This window comes from Sapajus apella, unplaced genomic scaffold (genome assembly GCF_009761245.1).
Source record: "Sapajus apella isolate SASKATOON/1434 unplaced genomic scaffold, GSC_monkey_1.0 scaffold10, whole genome shotgun sequence".
NCBI lineage: Eukaryota > Metazoa > Chordata > Mammalia > Primates > Cebidae > Sapajus > Sapajus apella.
Window position 1 is genome coordinate 23,121,285 of NW_022436950.1, and position 22,965 is coordinate 23,144,249.

Sequence of the window (22,965 nt, forward strand, 5' to 3'; positions counted from 1 at the left end):
CATTTTTGTCTGCAGATGTGAAATGTTAAGGTTGGATTGTCATTGGTTGACTGCAATGTCCCTGAGGACCACAAGGGGGCGAATAGAGAGGCTGCCTGTGTCCCTCTGTCCCTCTGTCTCACCTGCCCTCACTCTGTACTCAATTCTTTTTTTTTTTTTTTTTTTTTTTGAGAGGGAGTCTCGCTCTGTTGCCCAGACTGGAATGCAGTGGTACATCACTGCAACCTCCGTCTCCCGGGTTCAAACGATTCTACTGCCTCAGCCTACTGAGTAGCTGGGATCGCAGGCACTTGCCACCACGCCTGGCTAATTTTTGTATTTTTAGTAGAGATGGGGTTTCACCACGTTGGCCAGGCTGCTCTAGAACTGCTGGCCTCAAGTGATCCACCTGCCTTGCCCTCTCAAAGTGCAGGGATTATAGGCGTGAGTCAGCACACCCACCCTACTCCTTAATTCTACATGTGTATGCTTTGTGTCATTCTTTTTCATTTTATTATAATAAGTTACATCTATTTACTTTTTATCTTTCTCTCTCTTTTTTTTTTTCTGTGCTCCTCTAACCCCACATCCAGCTCCCCATAGCATGGAGCTAAAGGTTATTTCGCCCAGTTTGCCGTATGTGTTAAATTGCTCCTGTTTTTTAGTTTTCAAAGGGTGCAAGTGAAACATTTCGTATTTCCCTCCTCTAGTCTTTCTTCATGCTGATTTAATATTTTCTTATATGGCCACCAATTACCTTCCTCTGTTATAGCCGAGCTGTCTTTCAATAGGAAAAGAAAGAGGAATCTACCTCTGACTGAAATAAAATAACACACACAAACAGAAGGCCAATCAGTTCTTAAGGAATTTCCTGAGTAGGAGAAAAGTAGGCTTTGAGGCCTGCATCCTGCCTCTATAGTAACTAAGATGGCATCAAAATAACCACCCAAAGTGTGGGATTCCTAGGGATCTGGGCAAAAGGCAATTCCTTCCTTCCCCATTCTCCAGCATTTCACATTTCTTACTGTCAGATTATTCTTTTTAGTGTTCACTTGGAATTCTCTGTAAGTTCAAATTTGTTCTGTCCATGGAAGAAAGATTAAATGGAGGGGCTGCTGGCTATTTTGTGTTCCTGTTGACTTGGAGGACTTGCCATGAGTCCTTTGCACAGAGCCAGGCTACAAGCCGCAGCTTCAGACCACAGGGTGGTGAGGATACAAGGCTGGCTTTCTGCCCTAACAGAACTATATACATCTGCATTCGATGGAGGCACAGCCCAGACTAAATCCGGGAGAAGGAACGGTCCCATTCATTGCAAGGATAAATTACCCTAATTGAGTGGTTAAGAGCCTGAATGCTTTCTAAATACTTTACAGTAAAGGACCTGCTACTCCTAGATGCAATAATAGAAAACCACGGGCCATCAGAGCCATTTGGGAAAGAGCATTAGCATCCCGTCTGCTCACATCCTTGGTCCTCAGCACTGGTTTCCAGGAAATCAGCTCCCTTTTAACAATCAATGCAATATTATTTGAGTTTTTACTTTAATTTTCTCTTGTACGTTTCTGAAAAAGCAGGGTCTCTGTTTCTTATCCCTACGTGTACATATGTGCAGTACATGCCTTTTGTTTTTAATTTTTTTTATTTTTCCACGTTCCAACAGTATATATCTTTTAGACTTCTGACACAAATCTCTACTCTGAATTATGAAGGTCAATACCCACGTCCCTCTACCCCACCTGCATAAAACAGGCAACTCTGGGATTCCTCCTCAGCACCCCCTCCAGCTGGCCACAGCCACAGACACCTCTGCTTCTGGAAAAATGAAAACTTCAGTTATTTGGTTTTTGAAAAATTTTAAAGTCCTGCTTTATGCAGTAAGTTAGAGAATTGGCTTTTTAAATTATTACTATTATTTTTACTATTATTATTGAGATGGAGTCTCACTTTGTCACCCGGGCTGGAGTGCAATGGCATGATCTCTGCTCACTGAAATATCTGCCCCCTGGGTTCAAGCAATTCTCCTGCCTCAGCTTCCTGAATAGCTGGGCTAACAGGCATGTACCACCACACCTAGCTAATTTTTGTGTTTTTAGTAGAGATGGAGTTTCACCATATTGGCCAGGCTGGTTTTGAACTGCTAACCTCAAGTAATCGGCCTGCCTTAGCCTCCTAAAGTGCTGGGATTACAGGCGTGAGCCACTGTTCCCAGCAAAACAAAAAATATTAATTTTTTTTTTTTTTTTTTGAGACAGAGTTTCGCTCTTGTTACCCAGGCTGGAGTGCAATGGCATGATCTCGGCTCACCGCAACCTCCACCGGGTTCAGGCAATTCTCCTGTCTCAGCCTCCTGAGTCTCTGGGATTACAGGCATGCGCCACCATGCCCAGCTAATGTTTTGTATTTTTAGTAGAGACGGGGTTTCACCATGTTGACCAGGATGGTCTCGATCTCTTGACCTCGTGATCCACCCGCCTCGGCCTCCCACAGTGCTGGGATTACAGGCTTGAGCCACCGCACCCGGCCAAAATATTAATTTTTTAAAAACTATGTCTTTTTAATAGGCAATACATTTACATGGTTTAAACTCCATATATTTAATACCTACAAAAGTATATACCGTGGAATGTCTCTTTCCTGCTGAGGGCAGATTTAAAATGTAATGCTATATAAGATATAGCATCAGAAACCCTCATTTGCATATATCCCTTCTAAGGCTCTGTATCTAATTTTGTATTTATAATTTTGTATTTTTTTTAAAGTGCTCCCTGCAAATTGTATGAGCTTCAGTGCATCCAAAACTTGATTCTGCTCTTCCTCCATCCTTAACTCCCACATCCCAGTCCCTTCCCAGCAGGGTGCCAATGTCATCCATTTCCATTTCTTTTTTTAAAAATTGTTTATTTTTAATTGACTTATAATAATCATGTATATAATTATTGTATTTCAATTACATAATTAATTTCTTGCATATTTTTCTGTATATATTTTATATAAGTAAAAACATTTGTTTATCTTCCCTTCCCTTTTTACTTATATTTTACTTATTTGTAGGCTTTGTTTTACTTATATAAAATATAAGTAAAAAAATTTGTTTGTCTTCCCGTCCCTTGTCTCAATTTACTTCTCTGTATTTCCTGGACTTGACTATTTGCCTGCCTTGCTAGGTTGGGGAAGTTTTCCTGGATAATATCCTGAAGAGTATTTTCCAGCTTGGATTCATTCTCTTCGTCGCATTCAGGTACGCCTATCAAACGTAGATTAGGTCTTTTCACATAGTCCCACATTTCTTGGAGACTTTGTTCATCCCTTTTTACCCTTTTTTCTCTATTCTTGCCTTCCCATTTTATTTCATTAAGTTGATCTTCGACCTCTGATATCCTTTCTTCTGCTTGGTCCATTCGGCTGTTGATACTTGTGCATGCTTCACGAAGTTCTCGTGTTGCGTTTCTCAGCTCCATCAATTCACTTATATTCCTTTCTATTTTGTCTATTCTCATTAGCATTTCGTCAAATCTTTTTTAAAGGTTCTTGGTTTCTTTGCATTGGGTTAGAACATGTTCTTTTAGTTCACAGAAGTTTCTTACTACCCACCTTCTGAAGTCTGATTCTGTTGTTTCATCACACTCGTTCTCCATCCAACCTTGTTCCCTTGCTGGTGAGGAGTTGTGATCCCTTGTAGCAGGAGAGGTGTTCTGGTGTCTTAATTTACTTTAAGACAAATGCAAAAAAAAAAAAAAAAAAAAAAAAAAAAAAAAAAGACAGTGCTAGATACACTGTTGTGCACTTTTTGCATTTGTCTTGAAGTAAATTAATCTCTTTAAATTTTGTTTTTCCCATCTATTATATGGAAATAATTGTACCTATCCCATAGACTTCCTGTTAGGACTACCTGAGATAATGTAAAGCCCTTAGCTCATTGCCTGGAATACATTGACATTAAGTGATCAATAAATGTAAGTCATTAATCTATTGTTGATGTTTAAAATATACTACAAAGCTACAGTAATAAAACCATTGTGGTGTTGATAACATACTAGCAGACTGATGAAACAAAGTAAGAAGCCTCTGCAAAAAACCAAACAAAACAAAAAACAAGCCTGCACAGGCATATAAAGTGACAAAGAGAATGGGAAAAGAGGAGACTCTTTCCTGCCTGGACTTGGAAAGGACAGTCCAGTCCTTCCTGGAAGCAGGGTGAGGGTTCTAGGAGAATTTTTCCACACCCTTTTTATATTGTAGAAGCTACACACTAAAAAGATGAAACACAAACACTAAAAAGAAAGTTTGTCTCGGGCCGGGTGCGGTGGTTCACGCCTATAATCCCAGCACTTTGGGAGGCCGAGGCGGGTGAATCACGAGGTCAAGAGATCGAGACCATACTGGTCAACATGGTGAAACCCCGTCTCTACTAAAAATACAAAAAAAATTAGCTGGGCATGGTGGCACACGGCTGTAGTCCCAACTACTCGGGAGGCTGAGGCAGGAGAATTGCTTAAACCCAGGAGGCGGAGGTTGCGGTGAGCCGAGATCATGCCATTGCACTCCAGCCTGGGTAACAAGAGCAAAACTCCGTCTCAAAAAAAAAAAAGAAAGTTTGTCTCAAGGAACTTAAAGACTAGGTGAAAAGAGAACATGTGTGAGTCAAAAATATAATACAAAAATAATTGTGGACAAACTCGATGCAGAGATATGTGCCTGTAGCCCCAGCTGCTTAGGAGGCTGAGGCAGGAGGGTCTCCTGAGCCTAGGAGTTCAAGGCCTTAGTGTGCTATGATTATGCCTGTGAATAGATACTGTGCTCTAGTCTGGGCAACATAGTGAGACCTGTCTCTAAAAAGAAATTAATCAATCAATCACAGATAAATTGCCTTGGGGGTTTAGTGAGGAGCTTGATGATGGGGACACAGGGAATACAGAATCAGGAAGGTTGCATGGATGAAGTGGTGTCTGAACTGGCCTTTCAAGGCTAAGTAGAAATATAACAATAATAGGTGGTTATCGCACAGATGATCCAATCTGACGGAAGCACAAATGCTGAAACAAATCTGGTTAATTAACCAAAATAACGCATAAAAGAGTTTATTCTCTAACACAGAGTTATAGATTGGCAGGATGTTTTCCTATGTGACATGATCTCTGGGGTCCTTTCTACAAGTCTGAACAAGTAAAAGAGAGCCAGAAGTCACTTGGTGAGGGATAAGATGTGCACTTTGGTTGAATTTGGCATCTCTATCTAACTTCTAACTGCATTAAAGGGGGAAACAGTATCAATATTAACAAAACCGATCCCTCATGGACAGACTCAAAGTCTAAATCTTTAGCTAGCATTTTATCAATAACATGTTCTAATTACATGTAAGGCTTTGAAAATATGCCTTTGTGTGGTAATTGCTGGAAAGCATATTCTAATCCCAGGAACTTACAAATTGCAGTTGTAGAGAAGAAATAGTGCATCCATTAGTGTCATTTGAGTGCAACTGCATTATTGACAGGACAAAGCTTGGAACAATGGGTTCCCCGACCCCTCTTTGACCACCACCCCAGTAGATCAAGTGTATAAGTGACATTTCATATGCAAAATGGTCCAAAGGCCATCTGATCACCCCCCAAAGCCACATGGGGCTTTGAGGAAACTGAATGCAAAGCCATATGTTAGATAAAATAAAGCTATTTCTATCTTCATCCCAGAAATTTAAAAGCCCTCTGGCAAAGTCAGCTTCCAGACGAGCTGAGGCCCCCAAAGAAGACCCAGTCCCCCAAAGCGCTTGCCATTGGATTGAATTGTTTCAGACCTGAGGAGGAGGGAGCTCCTGAAGCTGGGCCCACCCTGGCGCCTGGAGGGTGGGTTTCTCCTGCCATCTGCTGCCTCTTTATTCCAATGCCTTCTCCTCTCAGTCTAGATTTCCCTGGGCCCCCAGTCCTCGCCCAACCAGCGTGTGCTGTGTGTGTGATCAGCAAGTCATTTAGGGAAAAGCCTTTTAATTAAGAGGAGAGCAACAAATTATTAAATCAGAGTCATTTATTACCCTGCCATCTGGCCAGACTTCCTTCTGGTCCCCGCTTCTTCCTCAACCAAGCCGGCACAGGCATATAAAGTGACAAAGAGAATGAAAAAAGAGGAGACTCTTTTCTGCCTGGACCTGGAAAGGACGGTTCAGCCCTTCCTGGAAGCAGGGTGAGGGTTCTAGGAGGACTTTTCTATACTGCAGAAGCCAAGTCTTGGTTTTCCTCTCCTGTAAAATGGGGATGATGAGGTCTACCTCAGGGCTTCTGGATGCCTGGCACAATGGCTGGTATAGTGGAGGCATTTAGGAAACAGAAGCTGAATCTGAAGCCTACAAATTGGAAGCTTTGTTATAGACGGTGGCGTCAGCAGTAGGAGAGGCAGTGATGGCTGGAGGGAGCCTACTAAATGTTTCTATCCTATAAGCCCAGCTGGTTCTCCCTCTGTTGTGACCCACAGAGGTATTCCCTTGCTGCCTCCCTGCAAATGTCAGGGGAGCTCAGGAAATTCATGCCCACCCCTTCCCCCAATCCCGAACCAAACCTGGATGCTGGGACATTATTCTAAGAGAAAGGCAGCGGGAGAGCACAGTATCTGGTTTGGGCATGATGAGAAGGACTGAGCAACACCAGAATAGGAGGAGGTTAAGGAATCACACAGAGGGGCGTATTTCAGTAGCCAACAGCTCATGGAGGACTATGCTGGGTTACATAATAAGACAGTCAGACACTATTTCCTAAAAGCAAAATCACCACAGTTATGACAGCTATGAATGAAAAGTAACACAGGCATATTGGAGACTCAATTACCGTGAGCGGCATGGCAGTCAATGATGTGATTTTCCAAAAGAGTGAGAACTCTGGTAAAGAAATTAACAACACAAACTGTCATATTCTCTTAATTTGCAGAGTAGTTTCATTCTTAGTGTACACTTAGTGCATATTAAAAATCATTTTTAAAAGTCTTTCTGTTTATATATAAAACTAAGTTACTTTTTAAAGCTCAGATAGTTATAAACAAGTTTTTCAACTCTACAGTCTCTAGTAGGACATTTGAAAATTGTGTGGAGCACAGGGTAAGCATGTGCAAGATGGCGAGATTGTCTCACAGATGATAAAAGGTTAAGCTGCCTGCGGTCCCAGCCTCTGCTTGCCAGGAGTGAACCCCTTACCCATACACTGGGGCAACCAAAAAACACTCCGTATTTTTTCAAAATGCTCCCTAGGGGGTGATCCTGTGCTAGACTAAAAATTAAAATGTGAATCAAACTAATGTTACAAAAAAAGCCTTACTTTGACACAATCAAGAAATTTTGAATTTGAATGGATACCTGATGATATGAAAGAAATTTTTGTCGCCGGGCGCGGTGGCTCAAGCCTGTAATCCCAGCACTTTGGGAGGCCGAGGCAGGTGGATCACGAGGTCAAGAGATCGAGACCATCCTGGTCAACAAGGTGAAACCCCGTCTCTACTAAAAATACAAAAAACATTAGCTGGGCATGGTGGCGCGTGCCTGTAATCCCAGCTACTCAGGAGGCTGAGGCAGGAGAATTGCCTGAACCCAGGAGGCGGAGGTTGCGGTGAGCCGAGATCGCGCCATTACACTCCAGCCCGGGTCACAAGAGCGAAACTCTGTCTCAAAAAAAAAAAAAAAAGAACTTTTTGTCTTGTTAGATATGATAATTGATTGTCTTAGTCCATTTGTATTGCTGTAACAGACTACCACAGACTGGGTAATTTGTAAACCATAGAAGTTTATCTGGCTCAGGGATCTGGAGGCTTGGAAGTCCAAGATGGAGGAGATACATCTATCTGGCAAGGGCCTTCTTGCTGTGTTATAACCTGGCAGAGGGCATCACAAGAGAGTGAGAGGGGGCTAGACTTGCTTTTATAACTGTCCCACTCTGAAGACCACTAACCACTCCTGCAATAGTGATTTTTTTTTTTGAGACGGAGTTTTGTTCTTGTTGCCCAGGCTGGAGTGCAATGGCACGATATCAGCGCACTGCAACCCCCGCCTCCCAGATTCAAGTGATTCTCCTGCCTCAGCCTTCCAAGTAGCTGGAATCACAGGCATGTGCCACCACACCCAGCTAATTTTGTATTTTTAGTAAAGATGAGGTTTTGCCATGTTGGCCAGGCTGTTCTCAAACTCCTGACCTCAGGTGATCTACCCGCCTTGGCCTCCCAAAGTGCTGGGATTACAGGTGTGAGCCAGGGCACCGGTTGCAATAATGATTTTAGTCCATTCTTGAGGGCAGAGCCTCATGACCTAATCACCTCTTATTAGGCTCTGCCTCCCAACATTTTTGCCTTGGGAAGTAAGTTTCCAACACACCAACTTTGGAGGACACATTTAAACCATAGCAATGATGAAATGGTTTTACATAAAAACACATTCAAATATGCATACCCTCATACCAAAAAATCAGTCTCACCGTAAAATTTCAATAGCGACCATCTGAGTACAATCTATCTATGCATTTTATAGAAAATATTTATTGGGGTGGTTACTCAGCTCCCAACGACTCACTCATCTCTGAGAACTTCCTTAATACAATAATCAAGGGAAGCTTCATAGTGGAGTTTGTGTCACTTACTCTCCTGTCTGTAGGCGATGGGTCTGTGTGAGGCTGGAGCATGCCTGACCCAATTGAAGCCCATCGGATGCTCTTGCGCAGGAATCTGGCCATTCTGAAATGGGAGATGGGGGCCTGGGGCTTGGGAGCTGAGTCACTTTGGTGGCAACTCCTGGAGAAGAGCCTTGTCCTGTAGGAACTGAGGTCCCAAAGCCACCATTTCCTGTCCTTGTTTTTCTGTTTTGTTTTGTTTTTGTTTTAGAGACAGAGTTTCACTCTTGTTGCCCAGGCTGGAGTGCAGTGGCGCCATCTCAGCTCACCACTACATCCGCCTCCTGGGTTCAAGCGATCCTCCTGCCTCAGCCTCCCAAGTAGCTGGGACTAAAAGTATGTGCCACCACGCCCAGCTAATTTTGTATTTTTAGTAGGGATGGGGTTTCACCATGTTGGTCAGGCTGGTCTTGAACTCCCGACCTCAGATGATCCACCCACCTTGGCCTCCCAAAGTGTGGGATTACAGGCATGAGCCACCGCGCCTGGCCTCTTGTTGAGGTTCACAAATCCTGTCCTTCCAAGGTTTCTGTGAGACACTACAGAATCCTTCCCCCAAATTCCCTTTATTTGTGCCCAAGACAACTAGAGTTGGTGCTGCTTGTTTATTAGAAAGAATTTTAGCAAGATTCTTTCATTCTGGAGGCAAATAATATTTCAGGAGATGATTTACAGATTAAAGACGGATTATTTAAGACTAGGTCCTTTGCAAGTAAAAATTGGAGAATTATTATGTTCCTGAATTTGTTTGTTTTTTAGATAAACACTACAAAGGAGGAGGCAGTTGAACTTGGCAAATCACGTGTCTTTGCAGACATTGGAAATTCAAATTTAAATAGAATAGCGTGATAGCCAGTTTCCACAAGGGCCCCAGTGAGTTTGCTGCTTGGTATTCACGTTCTGGTTTAGTCCCCTCCCACATGGAATAAGGCGGACCTGTGTGAGCAAAAAAATACTGTGAAATACTATGTGTGGGTCATAAAATATATGGAGGCTTCCACTTTGTCTCTTGGATCACTCACTAGGGAGGGAATGTGTTCCCCATGTCATGAGGACCCCATGGAGACAGCCACGCGGAGCCTCTTGCCAGCAGCCAGTACCACCCACTTGCCAGTCTTGTGATCATGTGAGCCGCCTTGGAAGAGGGTCCTCCGTCCCTGGTCAAGAGCCTGCAGATGAATGCAGCACGTGGCCACCATGTTAATAACAATCTCATGAGTGTCCCTGAGCCACTGAAACTGTGAGGTAATCAATGTTTGCTGTTGTTTTAAGCCACTGTGTTTTAAGATTTGTTATATTCCAGCAGACACTTAGTCCAAAAATCCAATAAACTCCTCACAAGACCTTAGGTGGCTTTCCCACTTTCTTTCCCCAGCTGCACTTTTTTTTTTAGACTATATCTCATTCTGTCGCCCAGGCTGGAATGCAGTGACATGATCTCGGTTCACTGCAACCTCTGCCTCCCGGGTTCAAGCGATTCTCCTGCCTCAGCCACCCGAGCAGCTGGGACTACAGGTACATGCACCATGCCTGGCTAATTTTTGTAGTAGAGATGGGGTTTTGCCATGTTGGCTCGGCTGGTCTTGAACTCCTGACCTCAGGTAATTCACCCACCTTGGCTTCCCAAAGTGCTGGGATTACGGGCATGAGCCACCACACCCAGCCTTTCCTAGCTACATCTTTATTTTTTTCTTTTCTTTTCAGTTTCTTTTGTCCACCCCCCCACCCCACACACAAGCTACATCTTTGACCCTATCTTCTGGTCCTCTCCATCCATCTCATTCTGCTTCAGATGCCCTAGTCACCTGCTTTTCCCGGAACTTGCCTGGCACACATCTGCCTCAAACGCTTTGTGTCTGTGGGCCTCTCTGCCGAACCACCCTTCTCCCAGGTACGTAAGTGACTTGTTCCCCCCCGCCTCCTTCAACACTTGGTTTAAATCTCACCTTCTCATTAACGCCTTCCCTGGTCACCATATTTAAAATGGAAACCCTTCTCCTTCCCTGGCAATTCCACCCTCCTCTCCTGTTTTATTTTCTCCATTACACTTATCACCACTTCACATCCCATCTATTTTGCTTGTCCGTCTTCTTTATCATCAGCTCCAGGAGGGCAAGGATTTTTGTGCATTTTGTACATGGCGTCCTTAGGGTCCAAAACAATGCTTTGCATGCAGGAAGCTCCAACGATTACTTGCTAAGTGAATGAATAAATGAATTAATCTAGTTAGCTCAAAATATTAAGCACATTATAGGGGTTCCTTGTAGGAAAATCAGAAACTATGATAACCCTTAGGAACGAAATAAGAACCACCATCTGGAAATATCCAATACTAACCTTTTTCTAGATTCTCTTCTTGACTGCTCCCATTCAGGCCCTTAGATTTGCAAGGAATGGAAATCCACTGTAGCTAACCCAGACAAATTAAAGCCTGCAGAGGACTCTAGGGATATGGACAAGGCACAAGGCACCTCTGGGGGTTAAGGGAACCAAAACTCCAACCAACATGCTGCTCCCTCTGGCTTATGGGGCCTTAGGACTTCCCTCCCATGGTGTCTCTGCTTCCTCCCCTCACCTGCTCCAGTCTGCTCACTCATTAATTCACGTGTGGTTTTCATGGCTGTCCTGAAACTGCCATGCTTTTCAGTCTCCCTGGCTCAGTCTCTCTTTGTCCCAATTCCAAGTTCCAAGAAGACCCTGAGTACGCCAGCTTGGGCCAGGCATCCTCGTCAGGTGGACGAGGTTATAAATTTGTATTTGTTTGCTGGAGCTGCCATAATGAAGTACTACAAACCAGGCAGCTCAAGCAATGGAAATCTGCTGTCTCATGGTTCTGGAGCCCAGAAATCTGAGGTCAAGGGGTTGGTGGGCTGGTTCCTTGTAGGGGATGTGAGGGAGCATCTGCTCCAAGCCTCTTGTCAAGCTTCTGGTAGTTTGCTGGCAATTGCCTTCCTTGGCTTCCACTGTATCACGTGAGCTCCGCCTTCATCTTCACATGACATTCCCTAGTGTCTATCTCTTTGTTTTGAAATTTCCCCTTTTTATAAGGACACAAGTCATATTGGATTAGGATGTACCCTAATGACTTCTCCTTACCTTAATCATCCACAAAGACCTTGTTTCCAAATGGAGTCACATTCGCTAGAATTGGGGGTTAGGGCATCAGCATAGACCCCGTGATGGTCACACTGAAACACAAATGCTCCCTGACTTACGTTGGCTGCAGGACTCACCTCGTTTTCTCTGCCTCTGAGTGAGGGTGATACCAACTTGCAAAAGGGACAGGTCTGGATTCCCTTTTCCCCAACAGATCGTATTCTATAAATGTCTCAACATTTGCCAAAACGGAGACTTGAGCCAGACACTCTCAAGCCTCTCTTTGAGATCTTAAAAACCGGAGCCATTGGCCTGGCAATATGGACAATGCACAGGAAAACGGGTGGTTCTATTGAGCCTGGACTCAGAGTGCCTTTTCCTATAGAGGGTCCTCTGGTTCCAAGCACCTGGAAGGACAGGGTGAAGTCACATAAGTAGGAAGGTCATGCTGAACTCATCCCTGTACCCCCAGAGCTCAACACAATGCTGGGTCTTGCAGGACATGTTTGATGTCTAAGCTAAAGTCTCTCAAATCACACTGGCTGAGCTGAGGCCCCAGTCCTCTGAGACCCCCACACCATTTCTGAGAGTTTCCCAGAGTGCTGCCTTGCACACGTCCTGGAACAAGTCCAGGAGGTGATTCCTGTTGTTTTATCCCTGAGCCTCCGCCTCCTTCCAATGAAGGAGGGATCTTCATCATGTTTCGACTGGATATCACTGCCCTGCTACTACCACTCATTCTACTTCTCAGCTCTCAAGGGAGGGGAACTGCCCACTGCTCTGCTGTTTGGCCCCAAGTGGGTACCAGACTCTTCCCTCAGCTCCTACAGCATCACTGAGACCAGGTTGTAAATCTTAAAGAGAATTTTCTCTAAGTCTGAGATTAGTGGAAGGAAATATAAAAACTGAAAATTACCAAAACTCTTGCCTCGTATCAGGTTCTTCCCAAAGATCTGCTTCCTTGCTTGGCTCCTAGCCTGCCTACATTTGGCAAAGGGCAACCTTGACCCAAAATGTACTCACTGGGAATATCCCACTCCTTTCTTGGGACACCAGATAGATACCCTGCTCTGGGAAAATGAATACTTTTCTTCTAAGTCTCTTCTCTTTATATCCTTATAGCCAGCATCAAATCAAATCCTTGGCAGGATGATGGACAATGAAAGTATCCATTAGCTTCAAGGACAAGCCCTCCCCATCCCTCCACCAGGGTGTGTCTGGCCCAGATAAGACAACCACAGAATGGCCTGACATTAATCAATTTCTTCACTTGGCTAGTCTTATTCATGTGCACCTTATTGATGCATGATGTGACCTAAATCAAGGTACCCACCCTAATTCCAACGAATAAGGCCTACACCAAGTATCTTCTTAAATAGTCAGACAGCTTCCTCTCCACATCAGAGCTTATAAATTCACAGCACGACCCCTAGCATGGATCAACACTATCCCTCCCTCCTCTGGCCATCATCAGCTTCCCAAGCCCAAGATCATTCATCATTCTGCCCCCACCAGGCTCTTTCTGTCCACCGTGGTCTCCTTTGACCTGTCCTGTCAGTCCCTCTCCCTTGCCCCAGCCTGTGACAGCAGAGCCGAGGCTCACGCCTGTCAGAATGAAATGGGCAAAACTAATCAACAGGGCTGTGACTCTCACCTGCTGCTCACCCTGCCTCCCACCCTTTCATCCCTCTACTTCTCAATAGCACGCCATGATCTGACACACTTAGATTGTTTATTTTTTATTTGAGAAGGGGTCTTACTCTGTTGCCCAGGCTGGAGTGCAGCAGTATGATCTCAGCTCACTGCAGCCTCCACCTCCTGGGCCCAAGACATCCTCCCACCTCAGCCTCCTGAGTAGCTGGGACTACAAGCATGCTTCACCATGCCCTGCTAATTTTTGTATTTTTTTGTAGAGACAGGGCTTCACCATGTTGTCCACGCCTGTCTGGAACTTCTGGGCTCAAGTGATCCACCCACCTGGCCTCCCAAAGTGCTGAGATTAAAGGAGTGAGCCAGTGCACCAGCCCACACTTGGATTTTTAATTTTTTTCGTGGGATTGGCCAGGGAGGGAGTGGTGATGAGAAGTGGGGAAGAACTTAGGGAGAACAACAATCACTGGGGGGATCCTGCAGGGTTTGGGGTGCACCCTAATGCCTGGCTGCCCCAAGCACATAAACAAGTTCTCCATCTTGAACCCAGATTCCCATGAGGAGAAATTGCAAAACTTAAATGGAACTGCAAAGGAGTTGCAGAATACGATGCTTTACTTGTGAGCCTATTGCCTTATTTTCTTTACAGCCTGCTGCCTAATTTCTTCAGGGCCCTGGTCATATGAGCATGAATGAATTAAGTGACTGGCATCTCAATAGGAGGCAAAATTGTAAAGTAGGCCAGTCCTGCCTTCTCTGAGCTTCCGGCTGTATTAGCTCTTTGTGCTAAAAGGAGCAGACCCAAGGGCCTCCCTTCCACTCCCAGGAAGCCGGCTTTAATGGTGACCTGCTGGGAAACATACCCTGTTCTTTGTCATCTAAAACCTTAGCAGCTCTAATGGTAGGAATTTCAGGCTTGATAAGAAGGGAGGGTGTCCCAGGCAGGTGGGTAGAGATATTTTTAGGCAGGCAGAGCCTCTGAGAACCATCAAATCACAGAGGCCCGCCTACTCCACCTGTGTTGTCAGCTTTAAATTTGGATGGAATTTTTGGTGTCACAAGAGTCTATGCCTCCTGACACTGGTAGGGCCCATTCTCCCACCCTGCCATCCCTGGATGTTCCATCCTTCTCCTCCCTGCTGACCCCAGCATCCAGCTGGCTCCACCCAGCTTGAAAGACAGCAGACTGCCGGACCAACCTTGCTAGACTGGCCATCTGTCCCAGAGAAGGGTGGTGGTTCCACCCATCCCCGGGCCTCCCAGGGCTGCTGACACAGCTGCTCCAAGAAGAAGATTTTACTTTATTTTATTTTAATTAATTAATTTATTTTGAGTTAGAGTCTCGTTCTGTCGCCCAGGCTGGAGTGCAAGGGCACAATCTCAGCTCCCGGCTCACTGCAGCCTCCACCTCCCGGGCTCAAGCAGTTCTCGTGTCCCAGCCTCCTGTGTCGCTGGGACCACAGGTATGCACCACCACACCAAGTGTAATTTTTGTATTTTTACTAGAATGGGGCTTCGCCATGTTGCCGAGGCTGGTCTCAAACTCCTGGCCTCAAGTGATCTGTCCGCCTCTGCCTTCCAAAGTGATGGGATTACAGGTGTGAGCCACTGAGCCCAGACAAGGAAGATTTGAAAGCATGTGCTCTCACAGGTGCCATGGACTGAGATTGGGGTGCAGAAATAGTGAACTTCAGGCCAAGTTCTTGTAGCACTTCATGCCAAATCCTCAATCTCTGCATGGACCATTTCAGCAAATGGGACCCAATATCAGGGAGGAGGTGAGGGAAAATGGGCCTGGGTGGAATAGTGAGGCGTTGTGGCTTCCGGTCCTGGCTCTGCCACTCAGTAACTGCATGACCTTGGTGATTACTTCCCTCTCTGGGTCTCCATTTCCTCATCTGTAAAATGAGAAGTCTGGATAGGAGGTATCTATTTCCTTTTAACTCTTCCTTTTTATGGATTTAATATGATTCTCATGACCAAATATCTGTAGGAAGCATCCAGGCAATACTTCCAATGATTCAATGGCATTTGAAATTGTGACAAGTGTCCAGACTTGAGCTCATACTTTCCTTAATTTTATTAATATTTTAAGCAGAAGTATTTTGTTATATTTGGGAAAGGTACAGGGTGGGAGGAGACTTGGTAGTGCTTCATTCTACTTTATTTGCTGATAGAGATTAGATTTATTTGCTGGGTTCAGATTAATTTGAAAATACTTAATATGTGTTGTCTGCACTGGGGTGACTTTCAGATACTGGGAACTCTATTCCTACTCCATCTGTATCAGTAAAAATAACTTTGTTGCAAGCAACAGAAACCCCAACCCTAATGAACCAAATCCAAGCAAAGAAAATGTTTTGTCTCATAAATCTAAACCATTTGTCATTAAGATTCACTTCTTCCCTCTCCTCTCCTCAACTCTGCATCCTAAGGTCTTAGACAGGGACTTTCTTTGCGATTAGAAGAGAACTTCCAGTAACTCCCAGGGCTACACGTGTCCTTATTGAAGTCTATATCAGTTAGGATAATTTGAGCTGCAAACAACAGAAAATCTGACCTAAATTAGCTTAGACGATGAAGACATTTTTCTCTGCACACAAGAAATACAAAGATATGGTGAGATCCAGAATGGTTGATTAAGTGCCTTAACAACGTCGCTGAGATGCCAAGTTTTTCCCCGCCCTTCATTTTCAGTGTCAATTCTTCTCTCAGGATGGCTTCCTTCGTGTAACACAATGGCTGTTAAATTTTTAAGTGTCATATTCAGACACTTCAATGTGCAGAAAAAGAAGTGAAATTAACTCTTCCTTCTGCTCTTTTGTCAGAAAAAGAAAATGTTTCCCAGAATCTCCTAGAAGGCTTCTTATATCCTATGGGACAGAATTAGATCCCACGCCCATTCCTCACCCAACCACTGATAAGTAGGATAAAATGTTCATGGTTAGCTTAGACTAGTGGTTCTCAATCAGGGGAGCTGTTGCCCCATTGGGGCCATTTGACAAAATCTCGAGTCATTTTGGGTTGTCACTATGGAGGGTGGGGTGCTCCTGCAATCTAGTGGGTAGATGACAGATATGCTGCTAAACATCCCAGAGTTCACAAGACAATCCTTCTACAACAAAAAATTCCCTTGTCCAAAGTGTCAATAGTGTGATATTGAGAACCCCGGCTTAGACGACCACCTAGGGTGGAATGGCTGGTGGAAAGTCAGCCCGCCATGATGCTTTCTGCAATGTCTGCTCGAAAAAAAGTCTTTGTTACAGCATTTCTAGCAAAATTTCACCACATTTTATTGGTTCTGACTGCATCACATATCTACCCCTGGAACAATTTCCGTGTACCCAAAAATGGGATGCAATGATTGGATTAAGCCTAGGTCACATGTTCCACCTCTGAGCCAGGCTCAAGTAAACTTCACCTGAAACACGTGAGCTGAGACTTGGGAAGGAAAGTCTTCCCAATGATACCCTACAGAGAAGCAAGAATGTCATCAAGATATATATGCTGAGCACCAAAAAACAAACGAACAAAACTCCAGATGTCCACTACCCCACTCCTCTTACCGAGAAACTGGGCAAGAATTGTGCATGTGCTTGGATTTGGATAGCAGCAGCAACAGCAGCAGCAGCTGGCTAATGGGACTGCCCAGGAAACTCTCTGGGCTGGCTCCATGAATTGCTCATTCTGCACGGTAGGTAGAAGTACTGACTTTAATTATCACCATCCAGGAAGCAGTTTTCACCTGAGGAGATGCTTAGTCAGCCTACAAAGTGAAAGTGGAAGGAACAGAGAAGGAAGAAGGAGAGGAGGAAGCAGCAGATAAGAAGAGAGCAGAGAGAGAGGGAGCTGGAGCACAGGTATACTGTTTGTCTCCAACCCCAGATGACTCCTCTGGCATGGAGGCCATCTCTATGGCCCAGAAACCCAGCTTCCTTGTCCTGGGGCTTTCAGTTGGGTCTGGCCAATGGGTGGTGTTATCAGGGAATGAAAGGGAGGAGGAACAAGAGATTGGGCTGTGTGTTCCTCCTGTTTCCTCCCTTACTTGTCACAGTTCTGGCAGTCACTACATCCCACTTTGACTAGCGCTTCTGTTGGGTGGTTCCCCATAACAGCACTTTCTCCCTTTGCTCCTTTAGGTCTAAAGGTGACATTACATTCCTGATGGAACCTTCCTGGGTGAGTAAGTATTGTCTTTCTTCATTCTACCTATACATCTGTAAATAGTACCTTCATTAGAAAGTCTCCGAGGGTGTGGCTCGGCATGGTGACTCACACCTGTAATCCCAGCACTTTGGGAGGCCAAGGAGAGCAGATCACTTTAGGTCAGGAATTTGTGACCAGCCTGGCCTACATGGTGAAACCCCATCTCTACTAAAAATACAAAAATTACCAGCAGGCAGTGGCTCACGCCCATAATCCCAGCTACTCGGTAGGCTGAGGCAGGGGAATCACTTGAATCTGGGAAGCAGAGGTTGCAGTGAGCCGAGATCTCCACTGCACTCTAGTCTGGGCAACACAGTGAGACTCTGTTTAAAAAAAAAAAAAAGAAAGAAAGTCTCTGAGTGTGTTGTCTGGTTCTTATAAAGATCCTGACCAGCCAGGCACGGTGGCTCACGCCTGTAATCCCAGCACTTTGGGAGGCCGAGGCGGGTGGATCACGAGGTCAAGAGATCGAGACCATCCTGGTCAACATGGTGAAACCCCGTCTCTACTAAAAATACAAAAAATCAGCTGGGCATGGTGGCGCGTGCCTATAATCCCAGCTACTTGGGAGGTTGAGGCAGGAGAATTGCCTGAACCCAGGAGGCGGAGGTTGCGGTGAGCCGAGATTGCACCATTGCACTCCAGCCTGGGTAACAAGAGTGAAACTCCGTCTCAAAAAAAAAAAAAAAGATCCTGACCAGCAGGCAGGTGGAAGGCACAAGAACCTCTCATGCCAGACTGCTGTGCCCAGGTACCACGTGCTTTGATCACACCCAATGCTCTGTGAGCCTAAAGAACCTCTATTCATCCCTGTTTTTAGGACCCTGCCTTTTCAGGAAGCCTAGTAGTTTAAAAATGATGGATTTGAGGTCTATTCTCTCTCTCTCTCTTTTCAATCTCTGCCAACCTCTCCTCTCCATTTTCTAAGCAAGTAAGAAGTATGCTAACTATGCTTCATTTGAGGAAGTTGCCTCCCATTTCTTGAACACATTGTGTGCTAGACACTGTGGTAAGCACTTAAGATACTTTACTTCATTTAATCTTCACAACAACTTACATGTTAGATACTCTTGTTTCTCACATTTTATAGATCAGGGAACTGAGGCTCAGAGAAGTAACTTCCCCAGGATCAAACAGCTGGTTAAGTGGCTATGGTAGCTAATACCAGTGATCACCAATATTTTCAATTCTCTTTCTCTTCCTAGATACATGGAAAACTTGATTTCCCATCTTTCTTGACAGTTAGGTAGGGCCTTATGATGAGTTTTTCCAATGTGGTGTGACTTTGAGTGATAAGGTACTTCTAGGCTGACACATGTCAAGATCTGCCATGTGGGGCTTTAACACTTTATTCCTCTGCTCCAGCAGTCATGGAAGCATGTGTTGAAATGGAGTTGCCAAAAGATTAAAGATAGGTGGATTGCTGACCCACTGCATGGAGGCAGTTGCCATATGGAGTCACTTGGACCTGCGCTGACTTGGTATAAAGGCAAAATAAGCTTTTATTGTGTTTAGAAACTGAAAATTTGGTGCTGTTCATTACCGCAGCATAACCTAACCTATCCTGACTGAAACAGTGAAGGAGCTGAGATCAAAACCAAGGTTTTCTAAATCAAAAGTCAGTGTCTTTAACCACTAGAAAATACTGCTTCTCCCTGTCTCTTAATCCATGGAAATTTCTTGGAAGCTGTGGCCTTAGAAGGATGAGTGAAAGGGGACAAAGAAAAGAAAGTCATACTCATGAGGACTATTACTGAAGGGAGAAAAAGGTTAGAAAAGGGATTAGCAAACAATCATGCTTGTCTTTCCTTTGCTCCCCATATCAGTTTAAAAAATTGAAATAAAAAGAGAAGAATCTTTAGAAAAATGTTTACACATAGGGCATCCGGGATTTTTGCTCTTGGCCAGGGGGTTAATTGTGGCTGCTTCTCACTGAAAATAACTTGCAGCCCATCTCTAGGGAAGTGGAAGTGGAAATTCTGTCTGCTTTAGAAGAGAAGCTTCAAGCAACAGCCCTTTTGCCGGAAAGCAGGACAGAGCCTCCATTCGGGTCATTTTCTCCCTGTGTGGTTTATCTCTTTTTTTTGGTTCAATAAAGGCAATTTTTGCTGGTTTAACAGTGTTTATTAATCTTCACCACGTCCTCCTTTCAGCCCTCCATCACCTACTGTTCTCAAGTCCCAAGGATCTATAGGCCGAGTCTTTGTATCTAAGTTTGGAAAGAACCCAGGTAATGAGGCCAGTGTTCATGGATCTAAAGGCACTTTGTGTAATAAATCACAGTCCCCCAAGGTTACTAGAAAACCTGAGTTTAAAGGGATTACATAGGAAACCAAGTTGCTAAAATGACCTCTTTTTCTGGAGTGAAAAAGATAATACTTTTTATTGGAAGAAAAAAAAAGATTTGACAAAGAAGGTGGTACCTATTGCCCACATCTTTATATACCTGTGGATGAGAACATAGAGTGCCCATCTTATCCATATTCCTGGGCATGTGTACACGTGTCCCCAAACTGGAAACAGCTATGAGAGGATTTGCTAATTAGAATCATGTTTACACATTTATTGTCAACTGTAATTACTTGTTTATTAGAACAGAGGTTTCCATGTTTATTACAGTCATTATGGTCTGTCAGCAAGAGATAATGTGCTTGAATTTCACAAGTATGTGTAAATTGCACAAATCCTGCCAGCCCTAGCCAAGACCACCTCTCAATGAAAACACTCAGAGAGGAAATTCTCAAGGAGGTATGTAGATTTAATTTTAACTAATAAGGAGTTATCCTGCCCAATAGAACTGCAAATCTTCTCCTAAGAAAGTTGCAGCAAGCTCCTTGTTATTTACCACGAATGTGTTTCTCTTCAGTAGTGTCAATGCCAGGCATTGTGCTAACTTACCTGTTATGTGTGTTTTCATTCCATCCTCACAACCACACTTCAGTGTGGAAGTGAATGGTCTCATTTTCTAGATCAGGAAACTAAGGCTCCGAGAGGTCAGGAGACTTGCCCTGAGGGACATATCTGGTATCTATTACACACACACACACACACATGCACACACACGTGCATGTGCATACACACTCTGCCTACTCACTCTCTCATTTCTCACCTAAATGAATTGCAAGAGAACATTGATTGGGCTAGTTTTTCTGGCATACATAACTGCAGGGGTGTATAAGAAGGGGAATTGCTGGGAAGGACAGGACAGGGAGGTAGAACCTTTAGATTAGGAAAGGCAATCAGAGGTGTGGCAGCATGTTAAGATGGGGAAGCTTGTGATGGAACAAGGTTGTGCTATTTGCTGAGGACATTAGAAAATATGATGACTCGCTGAGGAGTTGGGAGACCCACTGTTGTGGATGGAGTTGGACAAACAGGACATTAAGAATCATTAGGTCTCTGCTTATGTATAATCCTTTTTTGCTTTCACAGATTCTGAGGGGCAGAGGTTGTGTCCCATAAATAGTGCTTTGAACTGAGTGGCTTCTGGCTCTGTCAGATCATCTGGGAAGGAGCTCACTGTTGCTGAGAGTTACTATGTGCCAGACATCATGCAAAGTGCTTTACGTTAATGTTTTCATTTGATTTTTCTGCAGCTCTGTGAGGTTTGATCTATTTTGCTTGTGGTTGAGGAAGCAAACACAGGGAATAACGTGACCAAGGTGACATGATCAGGAATAATCAGAATCCAGACTCAGTGCTCCACCTCATCTGAACGAACAGAGTTATGAGAAGTGGCCCACGTAGTAAGTTCAGCATCCCAGCATCCCTCCGAGATGTTGCGGGTTCACTTTTAGCCCACTGTAGCAAAATGAATATTGTGACAAAGCAAGTCACACACATTTTTGGTTTCCCAGTGCAGTAGAAGTTATGTTTACCTTATCTTTTAGTCTATTAAGTGTGCAATAACGTTATGTCTAAAAAACAATATACACATCTTAATTAAAAAATACTATTGTTAAAGATGCAAGTGATCATCTGAGCCTTCAGCGAGTCATGATCTTATTGCTGGTAGGGGGCCTTGTCTCTGTGTTGATAGCAGATGGCCGGTCAGGCTGGTGGTTCCTGAAGGTTGGAGTGGCAGTGGGTTTTTTTTTTTTTTTTTCCTTGAAATAGGGTCTTACGGTCTTACTCTGTCACCTGGGCTGGAGTGCAGTGGCACGATCACAGCTCACTGCAGACTCTCAAGTAGCTGGGACCCCAGACACGTGCCACCACACCTGGATGGTTTTTAAAAATTATTTGTAGAGACAGGATCTTGCTATGTTGCCCAGGCTTGTCTTCACCTCCTGGGCTCAAGCAATCCTTAGCCTCCCAAAGTGCCAGGATTACAGGCATGAGTCACTGCACCTGGCATGTGGTTATTTCTTAAAATAAGACAACAAGGAAGTTTGCTTTATTGATTGACTCATTTTTGTTTGTTTGTTTCTTGAGACAGAGTTTTGCTCTGTCACCAGGCTGAAGTGCGGTGGCATAATCTCTGCTCACTGTGCCTCCGCCTCCCAGGTTGATTCTCCTGCCTCAGCCTCCAGAGTGGCTGGGATTGCAGATGCCCGCCACCACACCCAGGTAATTTTTGTATTTTTAGTAGAGAAGGGGTTTCACCATGTTGGCCAAGGTGGCCTCAAACTCCTAATCTCAAGTGATCCGCCTGCCTTGGCCTCCCAAAATGCTGGGAATACAGGCATGAGCCACCTTGCCTGGCCCAATTGACTCTATTAAGAAAGATTTCTCTGTAGCATGTGGTGCTGTTTGATAGCATGTTAACCACAGTATAACTTCTTTCAAAATTGGAGTCACTCCTCTTAAGCCCTGCAGCTGCTTTATCAACTAAGTGTATGGATTGTTCTAAGTCTTTGTTGTCATTTCAACAGTGTTCACAGCATCTTCACCAGAAGTAGATTCCATTTCAGGAAATTACTTTCTTTGCTCATCCATAAGAAGTAACTCCTCATTCATTAAGGTTTTATCATAAGATTACAGCAATTCAGTCATATCTTTAGGCTGTAATTTCTAATTATGATTATCTTGCTATTTCCACCACATCTGCCGTGACTTCCTCCCCTGAAGTCATCCCCTCAAGGACCTCCGTGAGGGTTGAAATCAGCTTCTTCCAAACTCATGTTTAATATTGATATTTTGACCTCCTGCCATGAAACACAAATGTGCTTCATGACAGCTAGAATGATCAATCTTTTCCAGAAGGTTTTCAATGTACTTTTTCTAGATCCATTAGAAGAATCACTATGTATAGTTGCTATAGCCTCACAAAATGTATTTCTTAAACAACAAGACAGGAAAGTTAAAATGACTCCTTGATCTATGGGCTATGGAATGGATATTGGGTTAACAGGGCATGAAAACAACATTAATCTCCTGGTGTATCTCTCCATCAGCG

General features: G+C 44.2%; 1 long non-coding RNA gene across 1 annotated transcript; it reads left to right on the plus strand.

Moving 5' to 3' along the window:
• The first annotated feature begins 17,465 nt into the window (after positions 1-17,465).
• On the plus strand, positions 17,466-19,681 carry LOC116551823. Its single transcript, XR_004269081.1, has 3 exons — positions 17,466-17,540; positions 18,658-18,707; positions 18,936-19,681. It is a non-coding gene; the product is annotated as an uncharacterized LOC116551823 (long non-coding RNA).
• Positions 19,682-22,965: the final 3,284 nt, after the last annotated feature.